This window comes from Drosophila melanogaster, chromosome 2L (genome assembly GCF_000001215.4).
Source record: "Drosophila melanogaster chromosome 2L".
Taxonomy (NCBI): domain Eukaryota; kingdom Metazoa; phylum Arthropoda; class Insecta; order Diptera; family Drosophilidae; genus Drosophila; species Drosophila melanogaster.
This window is the reverse complement of record NT_033779.5, coordinates 11,593,606-11,610,081: the sequence shown is the minus strand read 5'-3', so window position 1 is coordinate 11,610,081 and position 16,476 is coordinate 11,593,606. Positions and strand designations below refer to the sequence as shown.

General features: G+C 40.5%; 1 protein-coding gene across 1 annotated transcript in view; it reads right to left on the bottom strand.

Annotated features, from left to right (window-relative positions):
* Nucleotides 1-16,476, bottom strand: part of kek2 (kekkon 2) — a 44,947-nt gene that overhangs the window by 16,802 nt on the left and 11,669 nt on the right. Inside the window, exon 3 of the mRNA NM_078827.3 lies at nt 3,538-3,568. The gene's annotated coding sequence lies outside the window, so the exon portion shown is untranslated. The remainder of the gene's footprint in view (nt 1-3,537; nt 3,569-16,476) is intronic.

Below are 16,476 nucleotides of genomic sequence, written 5' to 3'. Positions count from 1 at the left end.
TTACACGGCGTTCGATAGGGATTTTGGTAGCCATTCCAGCCAGGGAACCATCTGCCCAGAATTGTTTCGTTTGATTTCGTACGTTTCGTTTGATTTGATTTAATGCGATTCCATTTGTGACTTTCTCGGAATTCGTTTTCGTAATTTGCAATTTTGTGTGTTCTGTGCACACACACAGTCACGAAGGACATGAGCACAAAAGTCTGATTGTCTAAATGTGAATGTCGGTGGATGTGTGTTAGATGTGCCTGATTTTGTTTGCGCAAAAATTTATATCCGTTGTTTCTCTATCTTAAGAGTGATGTGGAATTTCTAATCATTCGGATAAAAAATATAAGTTCGGTTCAAAAATATAATTCTTCTGCACGAAAAAAATAAAGCCATTAAAAATCGCAATCATTTTGAAATTACGTATAATAACTTAAAACCACAAAACTACTTTATCATATATTTACATATATCCCTTTTTTAGTTAAGCTAGTGTATTAAGTGTTCGTTTACCCAAGCTTAGTTTTCGTCATTTTCTTCTTCTTCGGTGGCGCAATTGTGGCTTGTTTACACGGCAGCCAGTGTTTCGTTTCATTCTGCGGTCTGCGCTCTAATTGCGCTCTGCAATATATCAGAGCCCCTACCACCGTGCCACGCCCACCTGACACTCATCTGCAAGCATCCACCCACACATACATACATATATACATGTATGTAGAATAGCTCTTCACTTTGCGTTTTGCGCTTTTTGCGCTCTTTCTTAGCCATCTGCTGCCGTTTTGCCATTTGCTTACGCGTTAAAGCTGACAGGTAAAATGGATTTGTTACGGCAATAGAACAGGTAGCTGGGTGGCCAGAGGAGCGGAAGATGGGGATTTTACGAAAGCTGGCTAGAAAATGCATGACAAGTGAGAAGAAAACCCACGGGCTCGTGGCGGTGCAGCCGGAAAATATCCTTAAATATATGTCTGAATATTTTGGGAAGAGCTTTACTTGGAGGATATGCCTTGATTTGTAAGCTTTGCTGGATACTACTGGAAAGCGATAGCTTGCTCAGTTTAAGAGCTTTATATTACAGAAAAAGATCATAAGTAGAAAGTTAAAGTTTAGTACGTTAAAATTGGTTCATTTTTCAATAATAGAGTTCTCTAATCTTTTATTGGTTAGATAGTTGATGATGGAAATCTAATCATTCGATTTTGAAGCTTGCCGTTAAAATATTTATGAATTGGGACAAAACTAATACTAATCCGAAGCCTCTAATGAAATCCTCTTATTCCGTGTTATATGTAAGCAGCTGTATATTAATTTTCTTTTTTTCTTCACTGCAATGAGTATAGTTGTTTTTCTCTTTTCAAGTGACTCTTTCTGTTAACCGAACTATGCTGGATAGGACTTTTTGGCCAAATCGAAAAATACATTTGAATAATGAGAGCGTTGAGAGCTTCTGCAGATTGGCTGAGTGCTCTGTTGCATTGTTACGAGCAGGAAAGCCGGCAAACTGGTGTCCTGGCAGTTGGCAGGCAGCAGCTGCTCCTGTCTGACGTCCTGTCCCCTGACAGCCTTCCACTGTCTGCTCCTGTTGGCCACTGACATTTTGGGATTTCGGGCTCAAAATTTGAGTTGCCAGTCGCTTATGTATGCATCCTGGGTTGGCTAACAACCAGAGCAATAATAATTGTAAGCACTGGCTGTCGGAGTCGAAAAGTTTTGAGTTTGTGCTAATTATGCCGCCAGGAGTTGGGCATTTGCAATGCTTGGAGCATGGAGCTTGGAGTTCGGAGTTCGCAGTTCTGAATACGGACTGGCAGCTAATTTTTGCCAGCTGTCAACGCTCTCCATATAAATCCCTCAAAGTCAGCAGCACTGCACCCACGTGACACATCAATTCGCATTCTTGTCTGTCGGTGGCACACGCACATGTTTGAATACACTCATATCCATCATATTGCAATCGTCGGTTGTGTCGCCGCATGCAACGTCGCTTATCGCTCAGCTCTGTAATGATGGCAGCAGACCCCGAAGAATCCCCAAAGTCTCCCCATTTTCATACCCAACCCATTCCCAGCTATCAATCCATCTCCTCGAACTGCTGTTGTACATTTTTCATAACGCAATTCATGTTATTCATGTGCCAGGGACAAGTCTTCATGCCCTTTGGATCAGACTTTCTAGTAAATGCACAGTGGTAAGGGATTGGCATTTGCGTGACAGAAGAATTGATTACTTTTCTGACTAGGCGGCTTAACCCGTATTCCGTTGGCTGGACAACGGGATCAAATTGTATTTATACTTTATACATCTTATGATTATAAAATATTCTAGGAAATAGCTTTTTAATTTTGACTTTTGAAACCCGATTATTTTCATTTTTGTACTTTTTATTTACTTTTTGAGTAAACATAAATATTGTGGATCAATAGGCGGAAAATATGTCAAAGCTGTTTTATGGGCAATAAAAAATTGATGAACATTTAAAAAATTCTATACGAACAAAATTTTAATAAAAACTCGAATTCTGTTCATTCCTACAAATATAGTTACTTAACGAAAGCTTGAGGAAATATCTTTAAGTTTTAAAGGGCTTTCCTTAAGTTAAGTAATCAGTTTAATATCTTTTCCCATTTCCACTTAATGTTTCGACATTTCGGATATTTATGTGGGCAGACTATTACATGCGCACGCCCACTGTGCGATGTCATAAAAATTGTCTCATTAATCATCACACGACATGCCCCAACGCTCCACGCTCCACGCTCCACGCCCCCCGCCCTCGCCACCGAGTAAGCCCCATTTCTTGTGTTCTCGTTCGTGATGTTCCCCAACTCAAGGGGCTATTTTTGTGCTGTTTTGCAGGAAGCACGGACTTAGTGTGAAAATCCAGCGAGCAATTAAATTGGCTCCCCCATTTTAATTTCCATTTCCACTCCCAGATACAGAGATTCAGAACCAGAATCTGAATCAGAATCAGATTCAGATGCAGCCCCTTCGAACAAGTGCAGGCATCATAAATCAAAGGAGTCGGCCCTTCGTGGCAAATGGAAGTGGTATTTTTACTGGCGTGGCGTTTTAAATTGTCTGCGCCATATTTAAAATAGCAACTAATTAATTTATTTTTTCACGCTCCTGCTGGGAAGTGCGCATTAATAAACAATTAAGTCGCTTTAATTGCAGTTAGCCCGGTGGATTATAAATTTCCAAGTGAAAATCCCCCAGCCCTCGGCGCATCCATAATGAGCCGTAGCACCCGACCAAATTCGTTTATTATTGATCAGTTTGGGTCATAAGCTGCTTAACTTTGCCGGTTGCCAAGCCACCATCCATGGAGCTCTTTTTAATGGAGTCAAGTCCGCTGCGAGGCATTTGGCCATTTCCTAAAAAATTCGCTGCTCCCTCTGCTAAGCCGAAAATTTTGTCCGACACTCACAGTAGCTCATATGTTATACGGATCTCATAATTCGATTGGCAAGGGATTGCGCCTTAAGTTTGAGTATTTCAGCGTATTTAAATAGAGTGCATATCAATATTAAAGTCAATTCATTTACATACCTTTCAAGAGGGTTCCTAACAGATGTCCAGTCTGAAAGTAGAAAACAAAAAAGTTTCTTTTAATATAATAATTAATTCAGTAAAACGTCTTCTTCAATCCACTCGCACTGACAAGCAGTTTTTTCCTTTTAGCATAAATGCCAGCCCCTGCGGAAAAACAACATTCGCTGGCATCTTGGCCAAGTTAATATGATGGGACACGTTAAGCAGGCTTGAATGATGTGTATCAAGGACGAAGAGAAAAAAACTACCAACTGTGTCAGCAGAAAGGAGAAACAACACCAACACAGCAGCCCAGTACAATGTCTGCTTGGGAAAAATAAAGGGAAAAAGGACAAGGACGAGCGGAAAACCAAATGGGAATGACGATAGACATTGAACACAAAAAGGGAAAATGGAGCGAAGACATTAGCCTGGAATGACAGCAACAAGATGCGAGATAGACACTCGGCTTATATCAGTTTTGTGTCCTGTCCTGCGAAGGATGCTCCATTCCCCTTCTGCCACATGGCTGCGAAAACAAAGGCAACTTGCAACCGAAAGGCGTCGAAAGTGCGTGCAACAAATTGAAGCCAACTCGGTGAACAACAAATTCCAATTGACAGACAGCTCTGCAATGCTGTGAATGGAAATTCGGTAGAGCAGAAAATCGTTGATTTTTAAAACAGCTGTGAAAAATTCATTTCAGCAAAAGAAGACAAAAAATGCATGATTCAATTGATAGATATCTATCTATATCTATAAAACACTATTATGACGGAGTCAACAGTACAATATGTAAACAGATACAAGAAGTATAAACCATTGATAATTTCTATAAAAGTGTTATTTTAATTAACTGTATATTAAATATAAATTATTATTTTCTTTTCATATTTATTCTCAACTATAACTTTTAATTAAAATATAAGAGTTTATTGACGGAAATATAAAGTTTTTCAGTTCTTGTTCATCAAATTTTCAGCCCAGTTCAACATTTCACGCAATGCAGTTTTCTTGAGCAATCTGTAACATGTTGCCAGTTTGCGTCTTCTATTGAAAATCGCTTTTCTGGCCCAAGGACAGTTGGCTTGGCCCAGATCCCAGTACTCGCATTCATAGCCACGCACACACAGGACTTATTCATCACTCACTCACTTAGTCAGCGTGGCGCTCAAGGATCGATGCCGTAGGAAGCTGGTGGATGCCGGCCGGGAGGAGGGAATTCGAAGACGTTGCTCCTTCGTCGAGTTCCAATTCCTCTGGCCAGGAAAATACAACGCCGCCAGCTGGCATAGGGCTTTTATTTCCCATTTCTAGACGAGTCCTAAGTGCAGATAGGGAAATGCCTTTCGTGGCTGTGCTTTAGTTTAAATATTTATGTAAGCGCGGCATTTTATGAGAAATATTTCGAAATTGCTTTGCATGGCCGTACTCGAGTATTTTGCTTTTATTATTATTGCAATAGGCCCGCACTGTGGAAAAACGAATTTATGCCAAGTATTTTTCTTTGTTACAAATGCACTTTAGCAATGATATTTGTGCTTGCCCCATAGCCTGAACATTACATTTTTCATTTAGGAGATTTTTGGAATTTATGAAGCTTATTCGGATTACTAGTCTAGTGATGCAAGACATGCTTTTAACGTTATGAACTTGTATGTATCTATCAAAGGGCTCTACATCTTTAAACACCAAATTCTGTAAAGCTTCTTTTAGGCCATTCGGAAGTTGAAAAACACAGCTTTATTGATATCTCCAAACACTTGCACCGCCTTTCAGTTGCAAACAACATTCCACATACAAATTCAAATCTATTTATATCAATTTACTCACTTCACTGCCGACCTGACAGACAATTTCCAGCAGAGACCCAGGGCTCAGATCTCGTGGTTGAGCAATTTTTCAACAGATAAAATCAAGTCCAAACAAATCAAATCAAATGCAGACAACAGTACAAAAATGTTACACACAAAAACCGAGAAATACACCCACACGTGCGGCGGTGGCAACTACAGAACAGTGGGAAAGAACAATAACAGGCAGCAACAAAAGTAAATTAATAGAAAACAATAACAATTCCCTTTATTATTATTACTGCAGTGAGTCGAGGGCAGATATCGAAGTGAAGTGAAGTTCCTTTGGAGAGAGATTCGAATTTGTTTCGCCAGCGCTTGTTGTTTGCCGTTAGCTGTTAGCTGTTTGTTTGTTGTTTGTTTTTTTGGTAAATGCCCAAGTTTCTGGGCTTCTGAAGTGTCTGTGTTTGTGTTTGTGCATGTGATTTACTCAACGGTATGTAAGTAAAATACAAATCATGTTCAACGCTCGGCCTTGCCCCGAAAAGTGAGCCACACTCTTTTGACACCGGCCCACGGGGCGGATGCGTGACGGGGGAATAACTGAGGTTTGTCCTGGCAAATGGTTGAGTTGTTCCACTCTCTCCGTCAATTTTTCTCTTTTATAAACCCAACAATAGAGACCAAGAAATCAGGCTGAGTGAAAAAGTAAATGGGGCAGGCCAATGCAAACTTTAAATACCCTATCTAAGCTTTATCCATGAGATATTTCCCATTTATTGTTAGTCTTGGGCTATAAAAACTTTAGAAAGATGCATCAAAGAATACTGCTTCACCCAAATTTTAGGAATATTTAAATTAAATTTTGTTGCACACAAAAAGTTCTCAGCTATCTTTAACTTTTGCGAACTGACACGCATTTAAAAAGTTTAATGATGATTAAAGGAAAAATTTATATCCGTGTATATACTTTGGATACGTATTTCTGCTTTCGGGAGTGGCAAAGTTTTTAGAAAAACTTATCACACTCGCAGCAAGAGTACAAACTGGGGAAAGAAAATATCACAACAAGCAAAGTGGGATAAAAGTCTCTCAAGGAAAACTTTTGCCAGGTGTTTGTTAGTTAGTGTGTGTGTGCGCCAAAAAGTGTGCATGTGTTTCTGTGGCATTACGTGCATTGCATGTCGAATGTGTGTAACAAAGTCTAAAAAACATCAAGCACAAACACAAAGCAGTGGTAACTTTATCTAAAGTACAACATTCTCCAACCTGCGCTCAGGCATTTCGTGTTGTTTTGCTGCCTGATTGGTGAGCTCCCTTCGACGGGTTGGTTGTTTTTGGCCAGATTTCACCTGCTTTTACCTGCTTTAAGCCGAAAACGAAACCCTTGTTGCTGCCACGCATGCTATTTTTTTATTTGTCGACTTTTTATTTATTTTTACTTGGTCGGGATCATGTCGTGTTTTGGCCACCTTGCAAATGGCTCGCCAATGATTTTTAATGCGATTTCCGAAGCAAAAGAAAGCATCAGACCTGCACTTACACCCAGGACACGAGCCCATTTGGGCGGCTTTGGCAACCTTTTTTAAGTGGCTGGCCAGTGAATGTGGTATGAGCACGGTTTCGGTGTTGGTTTCCGTTTCCTGTTCCCTTGCCGAGATTATGTTCGTATGGGTGCGTGCAAGTGACTTTATTTAATGCCATTAACGCAAATTGAAAGTTTTACGCTTTCCCAACGGCCGTTGCATGCACAATTGAGTTTTTCGGGTCCCTGCGTCTAAATGCCCCTTCATGACGTTTCATCGCATGGCAATGGCACGCCAAAATTCACAATTTTCGGGCTCGACCCCCAGAAAATCCTTTTGCCCATTGAATGTCTTTTGCGCCTCTCATTAACCACATACACACACTCGTTAGTGAAATCCCATCACGAGAAAATGGAAAAACTAGCCGGAGTCATTCATGGATTCTATGGCCACTCTATGGCTTAAAACCAAGGACAAGATCTGGCTTTATTGCCAACACTTTGTCGCGTCTGTGGAGAACCCATTACAACTACTTAGAGCATGTAAATAAAGCAGAAATAAGCCAAGGCGAGTGACGAACTGGCAACCAGCATAAGAACAAGCCCGAAGCAAGGTGTATTAACCACCCACCCAACTGGCCGCCCACATATCCACCCACTCACGCATCCTTGCACCACTCTGTAGAGCATTAACATAATCGTTATGGTTATGCACGACGTGTGCATAATGGCAGCGAGGGAGGATGATAAGCCGGGACACAGCGATAGAGACAGATATAAAGAAGAAGAAAGAGATAGAGGGTGATATAGCGGTGGAGAGAGAGATAGAGGCACGAACAACGGCAGCGACACGAGGATAAACTATGTTAAGTGCGCTGACATTGTGATATATAGTTGGTTTCGCTACTCTCAAGTGGAGAGAAGGCATAACTGCATCCTGCGTACAAGATCTCTTTGATGAAATCATTACCTAATTTAAGCTTAACTGGCATTCTTATTCGAGCATCTTTTCAATTACTTTTACGTATGCTGAGGCACCATTATCAGGAAAATATCTCTATGCGTTTTTATAAGAACAAGTATTTTACTTTCGGTATGCTTGTTTTGAGACTAGCGTTGTTTCCTTTTCCATTTTGGCTAGTTACCTGCGTTGGGGGCATGGTTGGTTTTTAAAGTTGCCAGCGAGCGTTTTGGGGCGTCGTTGCCAGGTGTGCATATCAAGTAGCCGCCACGTCTGCCGTGGGACAAATCCATGTGGCATACTTTTCGGGCACAGGCCATTAGCAAACAAGCAAAGTGCGAAGCACAAGAAGACCGAAAACAAGCACAGACACACGTATGAATATAATAAATTTTAAATTTAAATTTAATATAATTTAAATATATGTTTTGGCTTAGGAGAGCTGTCATTGTACTTAAGTAAGGTACACTGCAAATTGTAAGTATAAAAATTATAAATAACGTTGCAAAGCAAAAAGATTTATCTATTCGTTCTTTAGTATAACATTTTATATATAGATATACATATATTACTTGATAAAGAGAACAACATTTCGCTATAAAACGTTTATGAAGAGTTTTTGTGGCCTTTTGATCAAAAAAGGAATGCCCACAATTTCTCTCAGGTTAGTCCTTTCTTTTTCGCCAAGTGGCCGCCACCTCCTGTAATTGGCATTCCGCACACTGACCGAAATGAAAATGCTACGTGCTTTCATTTCACGTTACGACAGTCGGCACAACGCTCCATTGACCGCCGATGGAAAAGCGGGAAAGCGGGCCCAAAAGCGAAGCTTATTTATCGTGGTTTTGGGGCCGTCCTGGCTCGTTTTAATTTTCTACGTTGCGGGCATACAGAGAGAATGGCGAAGTTTTTGGCGATTCTTAAAGTCAATCACATTATGCTGGGACATCAGCCATCAAACAGCCGACAAAGGCACTCGAAACCCTTCCAGATGATGGTAAATATTTGTCTGGCCTGCATACCCAGCGAAAATCGATCGGCATGTCGAGCACCTTGTATACCCCCATACACCCATTTGCCCATCAACTCTTTTACTTCCGTTTTATGTGCATATTCAATATACGCAAAAAAATTTCATTTAATTTTGGTTTTCCTTGGCAAGCCTGGCATTGACAGTCGGCAAATTTCGTTGTCAGCCTGGCGCGTCTTTCGATAGCTTGTGTATTGGCGTGCTTTTATTATATATATATATATATCCAACTGTTTGTTTTAGTTTTTTCATCCACTCCAATTCACTTCACGATTGGCAATCCTTTTCGTTCTCGGCTTTAAATGCTTCCTGGAAAATATCCTCTGTGCCGGATTTCTTTCATGATTTATATCTTGCGTAATCCTTGCTCTGCGCTCTTTGGGTTTCCCGCAACCTTTCAACCACCCAATTTATAAGCACCCAAAATACTTGTAAATTTCAGCCGGATTGCCGGCATAAATATACACACATATATATGCGCTGCCACTCAGTTCTTAGCCATCAAATTTATGGCCACTCGTCACACTAACTCATAAAACGGGGGCATTTTAAAATGGGGGGCGGTACAAGACTGCAAACACGAGACAACACTTTGCATTCGAACGGGCTTTATGCTGGATCAGGGCCATTGGAGTGGGCGGCGGATGGTCGGTCGATGAGATTTATATGCTCTAAGGCTTAGACCGAGTTCCGGCCTGTATTTTGTGGTAAACAGCGCATCCTGCCGCCAAAACCTGCCACCAACTCTGCCGCCAAGAGCGCAAAAAGAGAGGGAGCTGCGAAGTCGGCAGAGGACTTGTCGCTATTTATTCTACTAAAAACGCAATAATATATCATCTACAGTTTATCATTGCTATGACGCCAGACTGAAATTATTATCCAGCGAATTTATTGCCTTACAATAAACGCAAAGTGCACGGCTGTATGTCTGTGCGTGGGCGAGGCTTTCTCTGAGTGTTTGTCTGTGTGTGTTGCCTGGCATTTCTCCAGCGACATGAAATTGTGGAAAAACAACATTTAGAAAGTGAACTTTTTTGACGAGGCTTTAAAGCCAGGGAAGTAAGTAAAGAGAAAACTCAAAATCTGTATACCCTTCATAAAAATCTTAGTTTGAGTTTTCAAGAAGCAGTAAAATATTAAGAAAAGTAATGAAAAGGTTCCTATTAAGATAGGTCTGATTAAGTTAAATCTGTGAAATATCTAAAAACCACAAAACTTTTCTAGGCCTAAAGAGTATGCGAGAGAATCGCAACAGAAAGGCTTTTGCAATGAAATAGCTGGCTTGCTAGTTTGCCCTTCATTTCTATTTTTTTTTTTTGGACTGGCTGCACATGTCCCTATGGATACATATACATATTTCTGACCAAGCTTACAAATTCGTGGCAATCTCGAGAGCTGTCACACAGAAACTCCATCGCGCATATTTTTTACTATTAGCCAGAAGCAAGAGAAAAAAATTTGTTAGTCAGGCCAGAGCCGAACTCAAATTGCTCGTGCTGTCAACTTTTTTGCGTAACCATTTTCTTTCTATCCTCGTTCCATACATATTTTTGTATTTATTTTATTGGCCCCATTCCTCAGCTTGTATCCGTATTCTCCATTATATTTTCACCCTTTCTGCCTACATTTTTACGACAAACAGCCCCCACAGCATGTTCATTCGTCAGATACTCGCTCTAAACTACATAGTTCTGTTTTGGCAACTGTTTGCCCAAATTGCCACACATTTTGTGCATAAATGACAAATGCCTTTGATGGCATAAAATATGACTTTGGAAATTGTTTTGTAGCAAATAAAGTGGGCGTTGCCATCGCTATGAAAGGGTTTGTTTGTCAACTGTGTGGCAGGATATTCCATGAATCAAAGTAGTGGAATTGGGAGATTAGGTGTGAATAGTTTCGACTGAGGGTTCACTAATAGCAAGTGATTTTTTGTGACTATGGTTTAAAATAATCCGTGCTTCGTTTTGCAGATATTTAATAGGACCTTGACATATACCAAATGTGCTTTATTTTGTATCTATCTAACACATAAAACGAATCGAAACCCCATTTAAAATTGTCAAAGACCTTTTCTGATTCTTTTTTGTTATTAATTAATTGCCTTTTTACCAAAAAGTTTAAACAAACTTAGGTAATGCTACTTACACAATTTTCATTCACATGGCTCAAAGTAAAATTAAGGCGACTGAGCTTGAGTTTTAAGTTTTTGACGAGGGCAACGACTTTCCAAACATATTGAAGACATTTTTGGGTTTCGTGGAATTAGAAAGTCTTATTTAAATTCCTTAATTAATTAAGCTTTTGAAGTCATTGTTAATATTTTATAGTTTTCTTGGAATTATTTGGGTTTTTGTTCGATTTTTTAAAGAAACGTCGTTGCCTTCCTGTGCTCTGAATTATTAATTAGTTTTCCATATCAATGCCAGTCACCACTTGACAACTTTGATTCGATTCCCTGATTTCCGAGCTCTAATTCATATGTACATGCCTCATATGCGGCTCCAATTAGCTGACGATTGACTTGTCAAAACATCAATTATAACTGACACTCGTCGAACGTTTCACGCTTTCTTGGCAGCTCCGCCATTTCCACGTCGCCCGCGAGGCTTTTCCGAGGAAAAACCCATTTGCATTTACAAGTGGGGCAATAAGTCGAAATGTGAGTTTCTTGTTCGCGGTTCTCCCTTTGCATATCGAATGCGCGCATTAACATGGCAAATAAATGGAAGCATTAAATATTTAATTGGCATAATGCTAATCACTCGATGGCTGCCAAAATTCATTAGCGCTTCGCAAATATGTATATCCACCGATCACATCTGTCAGCACTCAGCCAAACCTCAAAGCCTGGCATCAAAGTCTGAAAATCAACCCATTTCGAGGGGCTTTGGGGTGCAGAAAGGAAAAAAAAAAAAACAAACTAAAAACCCTCACCACAATCTGGCACGTGTTTTGCGAGCCCCTTAACCCACCCTCTCCCCACTCCACTGGATCCACCAAGAAGAGCCCCAAAACGCCCTGGAACCCCAAACCATTCACCATTTCCTGCTGCCAGCTGATCATTACACAATTTTGATTGTATTTCCGTTTCGTATGCGCAGAAAGGCAGCAAACAGGCAGCGGCAGCAACAAAACCCGGTGACAGCAACAGGAAGTTTCGCTTATTTCCATTTGTTTACCTTTGCGCTGTGCCTTGATTAAATGTCAGGTAACCCCCGGGTCGGAATTGGATGGTTGGGGGGTAGGTGGGTTTTTTGGCTCCCTGGCTTTTGCGGTGGTGCAAACACAGCTTGCCAGCTGTGCTACCAACACACTTTTCAGCCATTTTCACCTGGCTTTCCCCCTCGAATTGCCTGCATATGTCAGCATAATCTTATTAACAAGGCACAAGTATTCTAATGATGCCTGGGCACTAAATGTCTTTCGTGGCAATAACAATATTTGTTAAGTTCATAAGAGTGGGGCTGGCATCTGCGGATTAGTTGGATTACAGTTGGCTAAGTGGGAATTGGGAGAAGACTCTTGATAATTCTGAGTAAACTTAAACTGCCATAAATATTCGCTTGATTCTCCTTCCCCATTTTCACAACCTACTAATGCCTTAATCCGTATAATAACAATTGTGGATTTGCTGAATTATTAGTATTATGCGTAGCTATTTAATTTGTTGACAGGTGACTTTCAGTCCTGCGCTGCTCGACACCTGTGTGAAGGCACCCTCTGTAGACTTAAAGTGTCGCGCAGACCTTAAATTACAGGGCGCACATTGCGAACCGACTGCAGCTAATTAATTGGCCGCAATTTGCGCGGACTTGCGCCGTAAAAGTTGGTCGGGAAAATGGAAATTCGCCCGCTGCCGTTTTGTAGGTCAACAACAATGATGTTGCGGCTCTGCCTCAGTTGCTGTTGCTGCCGGTTTCGGTTGTCTGCCGATTGTTGTTGCCGGCTCATGCTTTGGCATAATTTATGTTGGCCGAAAAATGTTGGTGCACTTTTCCCGTATTTATTTATTTTTTTATGTTTTGGCGTGTGTTTGCTGTGCTGCTGTTTTTATTTGGCGGCATTAAAAGCTGCCGCGAAAATGTATTATTTACCGAAAAATGTATTAGCATGTCTGCCCGGGACATTTACATAATTGCTGAACAAACCCGAGCATATATACATACGTGTGTGTGTATTGGGCTATGTCTGTGCACTTTTGGAATTAAGCCAAATTGGAAAATACCCAAAAACGTCGATAAAACGTTGTTTTACATGGACGCGCCAGGACTAAATTAAAATACATTCTACTACAGCTTAGTTGGTAATAGAAACAAAAGTCGAAATAAGGAAATTAAAATTTAAAAAGAACATTTTCTTTCGAAAAAATTTCCCTAATTATATTAAGGGATCCCTTATAAGCGATTGGAAGCACTTGAATATTCCGATTGGGGAACGATGCTGATCACCACATCCGCCAGTGCAGCATTAAATTCCCGATAAAATCTATTAAATATTTAAGTTATCGCCGCTCTAAATCAATAGCGAAATATATTAGCCCCATTATATACACTCTCAGACAATACATAGACAGGCACACGCACACCACTGCATATAAAAACCCATTCAAGCGTTTCATAATGATATGAGAAAAACGAAAAAAGACATGCGAAAAATAGCAAACCCAACACATTGCCTCAACTCATTTTCGCATAAAAGGACGCCAATGTGTCGGGCCTGGCAAAAGGCCAAAAATGAACTAACACATTCGCAGACTCACACACAGATGCTGGGCTAACCCATACAAGGACACTCGCTTAGCTCCTCTATATAAAGCCATTGCTACATGGCAAACAATAAATGTACGCTGCCAGGACAAGAGACCAACTAAATTATCAGTAATATTGGAGCACCAGGATAACGTTCCGCATGTCTCTGTGTGTGTGTATGTGCGAAGGGGGCGTTGCCGGAGGGGGGTCCTTCGGTAGGCGTGGCAAATAAACACATCAGGCAAAATGCTTTTTACTTAAATTAACAGAGCCCAGAGCAGCTTCCTTCGCTTTTCGACACCCAACTAACGTTTAGTCGTTAACTTGAAGAGCACTTGGAAAAACTGTAAATGTTCCAGCGGAAAACTTCTTACAAGGGTTGTATTTGGGAATATTAATATACCAAAATTACTTATGTATTAATACTTATAACTTTTTTAGATTATGTACACAAGCGGCTTACTTATATTAAATAAAAGTAGACTTAGTTTACAGATATTTCATTATATGTCTTATATGTATATATATCGTTCACTAAAGCCTATTTTTATTAAAGTGTACCTGATTGCATATTATTGGCGACAGCTCACGAAGACACATTGAAAATGTCAGGCAGAAAATCCATTAAACTAAATCGAAAATTGATATTTGAGAAAGAAAAAACCCTTTTTGGTACTTGAAAACCGAGACGCTAGCACGCATATGATTTGCCAACGAGGCACATCAATAATTGAGTTTGCACCATTTTTCTAATGGCATATAAGATTCCATGTTCGCTCATAGAATTACGTAATGGTATCATAATACCCAACTCGCTGGGGTGCAGGAACAAGCTGCTCATCAGCTTCTCCTCCAGCTGCCGCTCCAGCTTCAGCCCCACCTCCTCAGTCCAATTCCCTCATTTCCAGAGCTTTGGCAGCTCTTTCCTGATATGGCATACTTAAGCAATCGAGGCAAATGTTTTATCGTCACTTTGGCACACACACTCACACCACTGAAATAGGGATATATGTATATATGTATGTATGTATTCTGTGCGTATGTGTCTGTGTGCGGAATACAAAATGGCGCCAGTTTCCTTTGCCGTTGGGCTCTCTGCATCGCTTGGTTCGCCTCAATCTCAATCGTCAGAAAAGTCTATCAACGCAGGGGCCCGAAGGCCAAAAAAGGCAGGGTGGCAAGGAATCCGGACTGAAAGGCGAAAAGACAAGCACAAACTGAACTTAAGCGCCGATTTGCGCAAGAAAATGTTTAATAACACGGCTTCACTTCACTTGCACCCTTCAGCCGAACCCTTGGCATCGAGTATACGACAAGTTGTACCATTGTAAATTTAATAAAGCCAGGGTTAAGTAGTTAGGCTGGAAATCAAGAAGCCAGCAATTATTTGGTTACGCAATTACCACAGCCAGGCAACTGGCAGGTTCAATAGGCTTAAATAATTTGCCCAAATCCCCTTGGCGCAAAAACAAACAAATAAATTCAATGCAAAAGAGGCGAACAACTTTCCGGTCCCGAAAAACACAAACACAAATAGTGAAAGTTTACAGGGCATGATACTGGGGGCTCTTTGGGACAAGTGGGCGTGGCTTGGCAACAGTGGAAAGTCAAAGCGACAAATGCCCGTTTCCCGAATTGCCGCACAATTTATTATTATTGTTCTATACAAGCAGCAAATGCGCGAAAATAGAGCTGGCTCAAGAATAGAAGTAATAACTAAACATTACCCACTTTTTTTTTTTTTTTTTGTTCAACAATGGCATAGTTTGCCCTTCTTTGACTGAAAGTCAAAACATTAGTTGGTTTGCGCGATTTCAAAGGCAACAATATCGAAATAGCTCAACATCCACAAATATGTTGCCGAAGTGGAATTTCTCTGTAGTTTCCATTTCGCCCTAGTTTCTGTGATTTTCATTTGGAATCTAGTTGCTTTTTTATTTGATGCATTTTTTGCGGCTTGCTTTGAATTTGAAATTGAAAGGGAAAACAGAACCATTACAACTTTTCCAATATTCCCAGTACACTGAACTCAATTCAAAACAAGAAAAGTACAAGAATAATAGAATAAAAAACCATACAAATAAGCTAAAGAGTAGGGATATTTCAAATATTTATTTTACTCACATCCTGTATTTCAATAAACAATTTTAACTTATTTATTGCCAGCCATTCATCAGCACAATGAATTACTTCGCCCGGAGGAATGTACATTTCGCCTGCTGAGCTGCAACTCAATCATACACGGTTTAAAGAATTTATATTTATGGCCATATGCAATCAACGGAACCAATGTGTCCGCCAATTGTCCATCAAAACGAGAGTACATCCATGCATTTCGCATTAAATCAATTCGCGTTGACTCGCTGGCCACAAAAAGTTGCACAAAGCTACGCCCATCAATCAAACATAAGACACCAACAAAACCAGGACGAAATGACAAAACGATAAGCCGCGCCACACAGATATGTATGTATGTATATGTATGCACATATACGAGCTGCACATGGGTTTATACATTTAATTAAAATGTGGAACAGACACAATATTCGTCAAAGTGATTGGCCCCAAAGCGGCTTAGTGAACTTAAGTAAATTAAATGTTATGGTTTTTCGGGTAGGTGGAGTCAAGGGCTGTTGGGGTGTAGAAAGTTGGGGAAACCTCAATGAAAATTGTCTTTAAAACGGATTTCGGCGACGACAATGCGAATCGCAATAAATACTCCACCAAGTGCTGGGTGTGTCTGGGCTCAGAGGGTTGCTTGGTGCACAGAGCTCTGGGAAATTTGCATATTTTAAATTACTAGTGGGGCCGCTCGGCAACGATTGCTTTTGGGGTTGACAATGGCGCGCTGCCACGACAACTCCAATTTATTTGTAATTTGTTTGAAATTTATAAAC